The sequence below is a fragment of the Salvia hispanica genome, chromosome 1 (genome assembly GCF_029641045.1).
Source record: "Salvia hispanica isolate PSC_SH4W2 chromosome 1, Shi_PSC_v1, whole genome shotgun sequence".
Taxonomy (NCBI): Eukaryota; Viridiplantae; Streptophyta; class Magnoliopsida; order Lamiales; family Lamiaceae; genus Salvia; species Salvia hispanica.
This window is the reverse complement of record NC_142692.1, coordinates 23,162,799-23,168,235: the sequence shown is the minus strand read 5'-3', so window position 1 is coordinate 23,168,235 and position 5,437 is coordinate 23,162,799. Positions and strand designations below refer to the sequence as shown.

Genomic DNA, 5,437 nt, shown 5'->3' with positions numbered 1-5,437 from the left:
GAATCGTTTAAGTCTACTAAACATTGGGTTTAGCATCCCAGAAGCCTTTCGAGGCACTGCATCTGAGTATATCACTAAGGCCGGTGAATACCTTGCCAAAATTAAGGAACGTTTTGTGAAAAACATTAAGGCTGAGACAAGCATGCTTGATCTCAATAAAGTGCAAGGGAAAGGAAACATAAGGGAGCACATTATAAGAATGTCTCGCGTTGCTTCACTTAAACGTGAGTTCTAAGGACTTGCTTGTGCATTTGGTGTTGCACATTTGGTCAGTATCTCAAGAAATAAAGTAAAGGGCATTAAGAAAAAAGTGTATTGAGAATGCTGCTATGGATAAGGGTTCATCATAAAAGAAATAACATAAGGATAATGATAGTTGTTTCTTTTGTGGTAAACATGGATATAAAAGGAAGAATTGTAAATATCACGCATGGCGTGCAAAGGAAGTTACAATTCTTGTTTTGGTTTGTTCTAAAGTTAATTTTTATGTAGTCCCTAATGATATTTAGTGGGTAGATTCTGGTGCTACTACTCACATAAGGTTATCATGCAAGGCTGTCTGAGCTACCGAAAGTCAATTGATGGTGAAAGATACATCTATGTGGGACATGACAAATCGGTGGAAGTAGAGACTATTTGGCATTGTAGATTGTTATTAAAGGCTAGAATTATTCTGTCTTTGAAGGATACTTTATTGTACTCTTTTAAACAAAATTTGGTTTCTCTTTCTGCTTTGGACAAATTTGGTTTCTCTTGTTCATTCAGAAATAGTAAAGTTATTCCTTCAAATAATTCTAGTATTGTAGGTATTGTTTCCTTAAGTGCATATAACAATCTTTGTATGCTCAATTATGTTACTTCATATTCAGAAGCTTTACATGTTGAATCAAAAGGGACTAAACAAATTAAATAATTAGAATTTGGTTAATTTATGACACAAGTGTTTTGGGTATATCTCAAAATAAAGGATTGTGAGACTTGTGTCATATGTTGTATTGAATACACTTATCTTTCAGAACTTGATTTGTGTGTTTAATGTATCGAAGGAAAGCAGACCAAACTTAAGAAATTAGGTGCCAATAGAGCTATACATTTTAGAATTGATATATACGGACATTTGTGGTTCATTCACTTCGGTTTCTTGGAATGATCAACAATATTTTATATCATTCACAAACGAATATTCTTTTTTTGGGCACCTACATTTAATCTATTAAAAGTCTGAGGCTTTAGACAAGTTCAAAATATTCAGGGCTGATGTTGAGCCCTAACTCAACAAAGGCATTAAGAAAGTCAAATCTGACCGTGGTGGCGAATACTACGAAAGAAATGACTGCTCAGGTGAACAATGTCGAAGACATTTTGCCTTCTATTTGGAAGAGTGTGGGATCGTCGTTTTGTACACCATGCCGGGATCGTCTAGCATGAGTGGTGTAGCTAAAAGACGAAATAAAACTCTTAAAGATATGTGAAGGAGTATGATTTATCATTCTTCCTTGTCGCATTCGCTTTAGGGAGAGGCATTAAAGACTGTAGCATATATTCTCACTTTGGTCTTCCAGAAAAATTTAGGGGTTTTTAAATTTTATGATCCTACAAAAGGAACTAATTTTTGGGACGAGAAATATAGTATTCCTTGAGGATGTTGAGTTTGGGGGGAAGAATGTGTTAAGGAACATTACTTTTTAGGAGGAGTCTGTATAGACACCTACTACTGCTTCTGACAATGATCAGGTACTATCATTAAAGTAGAAGCATATTAATAACCTCAAGATGTATTGTTGTAAACATTCAATCTCATGCGGATGATATCATTTAAAGTCAATCTCAACAACCTCAATTAAGACTCTCGTCAATGGTACCACAAATTTTATAAAGTAGTTCTTTCATTTGGATTCAGAAAGAATGCTATTGATGGTTGTGTGTATCACAAGTTCAGTGGGAGCAAATGCATCTTCTTTTGTATTTGGAATCGAAAGAAATAATTTTCGATAAGGATATGTTGCACTAACACCAAGAATTCTCTCAAAGAAATTTGAGATGAAAGATCTTGGGGAAGCCTCTTTTGTATTTGGAATCGAAAGAATAATTTTCGATTGTCACAGAAGGGATATAGTAAAAAGGTGCCTAAAGATCTGAGATGCATAATTGCAAGTAAAGAAATACCCCTATGACTAAAGGAGACAAACCTAGTCTCATTCAGTGCCATAAGATAAATCTTGAGATTTAGAAAATGCAGAAGGTTCCATATGCTTCGGTGATTGGGAGCCTAATGTGTGCTCAAGTGTGTATTAGACCCAATTTGGTTTTAATTGTTTATATGTTGGGCAGATATTTCAATAACCCGATATGGATCATTAGGAAGCAGCAAAACGGGTTATGAGATATTTATAGAGAACTAAGCATTACATGCTCGCATACAGAAAATCAGATCATTTGGAGAGATCTTTACGCATTTTGATTCTGATTTTGTTAGATGCCAATACAGTAAAGGATCCATTTTAGGTTACGTGTGTCTATTGGTTGTAGAGCCATTTCGTGGAGAAGTACTGAGCAAACACTTGTAGTTACTTCTGCCATGACAACAGAATTCGTAACTTGTTTTGGGGCATCTAGTTAATTAATATGACTGTGAAATTATGTGACTAGGCTGCATAATGTAAGGTATTGAAAGACCACTTAAGTTATGTTGTGACAATAACTCTGCAGTATTATATTCTAAAATAACAGGAACTTCCTGGTTGTTAAATAAAGGATTCGGAATGGACAAATACATATAGAGCATAAGGGAATGGATTTGATGATTACAAATCCAATCATTAAGGGACTATCACCTAAATGGATGTTATGTTGTTTAAGGATACTTCCGTTCAGTGGGAGTAGTTTTGGTTATTGCTCTATGTTTTGTTTTGAACATGTAGTTATAAAACTCATGTTATTCTCTACAGAAATAAAGTATTATGTTTTGTCCATTATTTTTGGTTTGATCTCAATTTGGGAGGACCAGTTGGAAATAGGCATGTATGATCACCTTGCATGAAATTTTCATGCTACACTCCATAATTGATTTGTTGTTGATTATATTTGCATATGTGATTACTGATGGGTTTAATCATGAAAAAATATGGTGACTGCCCCTTTAGTCCTATGTCGATATGGTTAATAATAAGATTGTTCGGAAATACACTATGTGATAGCACTTTTGAGTGCTCATTCGGTTTGTACACATTTATTTGGTGTCATGTGTTGCCCAAGTGGGAGATTGTTAGAAATTTGAGCTTCCACATGACTAATTTAATGTGTATGGCTATCTTTCAGTTGCTCAACTAAAGTGATCTATTGAAGATTAAAGTTTGGGCTAAAGTGTATTTATTTGTTATGGAAATAAGTGTAGATACCATTTTGTGATTTTCTATTTGATGAGGGACCGAATAGAAAATAAAGGGGTTTATATTTTATATAAATATAAACTAGGGTTATGGTCCCCAGATGTCAGAAGAACATTCGATATCTCTGTATTCTCTCGACAGACTATTGCGAAGAATGTCTCTGATCGTTTGGAAGATCCATAGCCGCTGCAAAGCAATTCCGCCGTTCAATTCGTTATAGATCAAGGTACGCTTCCGCTTTATAGTTTATGCTCCTTCTCCGTCGTTCTCGGTTAATCATCATAGAGAGCTTTATGTAATTGTTCACTCAATTATTCCAACAAACTGAAGTTACGTTAGAGGGGTTTAATTATTGCTACATAGCAATATTTTGATTAAATTTAATGAATATGAAAGACTCTGCTCACATAAGTATTAAGTAGTGTTCAAGAGTTGTTAATGTAGGTATCCGGTGAAGCCTATTTAGTATTTACAGTCAATGGCTTTAACAGATGAAATAATGCAAAATTAGTGCAGATGGAGAGTGCCATGTTTCATGAAGTTGCCAGTTGGACAAAAGCAGTTAGTTTAAGTTAACTGATTCTACATATGGAAAATTATTATGGTCAAGATGGTGACAAGGTGGTTTGTTAGTCACTTAGCCTTATACTTAGCACTTGATCCAAAGCTAATCTCTAATTCTAATCAGAACTGGAATAGATTAATAATAGTACATAGTTTTGTGTAGGCAGATTGCTGATATCTGCATGTTTTCAGCTTTTCAATCCAAATAATTGTTACTTGGTGATTTCAGGTTGGTCATGACATGTAGCATTTGATTTGCTTATTGTGGAAATGCATGAAACCAATGTGTCTTCATTGCAGGAACAGAACACCAGGCTGGAATTGCTTGTTGTGTCCATTTCTTATACAGGTACACAATTCAAAATAAAATCTGGCTTGCATTTTACTCCTTAATCTGCCATAGCCCCACCCCTGTTTTTCATTTCATTAATCATTGTTATCATGGTTGAAACTACTAAAACATTGAGGCCATTTTCTGTTACTTGTCTTGTTAGTACTCGAACATCCAAAGCAAGTTATGTCAACTAGGGACGACGATCCTAATCAGATTGATGGCACTGGGTATAATGAAAACAAGAAGCGGGCATGACTCGACTCAAGTAGGACCGCACTCATGCAACCAAGACAAATAGATAATGGACCCTCCAATTGTTATGATCCAGAAATAGTATTATCTTTATCTATCGGTTTTCTTAGGACAAAATTAATGTGCAAGAATGTTTCCGATTGCAAAATTGAAAGGCACATGGAAAAAAATGGGTTTGGTTTTAGTTTTCAGGTCTCTTTCATAACCACCTCATCTCCATTCATTACTAATGTTGTAGTATCTTCTTCCGCCACATTTCTATCTTGCCTTTCTACCATACAATCTCCTCTATTTTCTTTCCATTTTAAAATTTAAAAGAGTTGGGAATTGCTCAAACTTGTGTTTTCTTGCAGTGGTAAACAAAAAATGTTGACGTTGAATTGAATTGGTGTTTTACTTTGAGTTACCATATTTGCATTGACGTTGGAATAGTGATATCTTGTAGATTTAAATCCAACTCTGATTTTGGTCGGATTTTGAACGTTGGAGATTGGCGGCAACGGCAATAAATGGACTGATGACAATTGAATGCCTCCCAAATTTTCATTAAATACCGGATGAGAGAGAAAGAGAGAGAGTACGATGAAATTAAAGAGATCTCAACTGCCCTTTATTTATTAGTCTGCTCATTCTTGAGTGGTGCTGTCATTCAAACTTAAAGCAGTAATAACAATTACTCCCTCCGTCCCGGATAATTCAGGTCACTTTGACCGGACACGGGTTTTAAGAATTGTAATGAAAAGTGGGTTGAAAAAGTTAGTTGAATGTGGGTCCTACCTTTATATATTAGTTTTATAATAAAATGTGAGTAAGAATGAGTTAATGGAATATGGGGTCCACTATCAAAAATGGTAAAAGTGAAATGGGACAAATTATTTGGGACGAACCGAAATGAAAA

At 35.0% G+C, this 5,437-nt stretch overlaps 1 long non-coding RNA gene across 1 annotated transcript; it reads left to right on the top strand.

Annotated features, from left to right (window-relative positions):
• The first annotated feature begins 3,471 nt into the window (after positions 1-3,471).
• Positions 3,472-4,792, top strand: LOC148933455 (uncharacterized). Its single transcript, XR_016136138.1, has 3 exons — positions 3,472-3,615; positions 4,254-4,302; positions 4,448-4,792. It is a non-coding gene; the product is annotated as an uncharacterized LOC148933455 (long non-coding RNA).
• Positions 4,793-5,437: the final 645 nt, after the last annotated feature.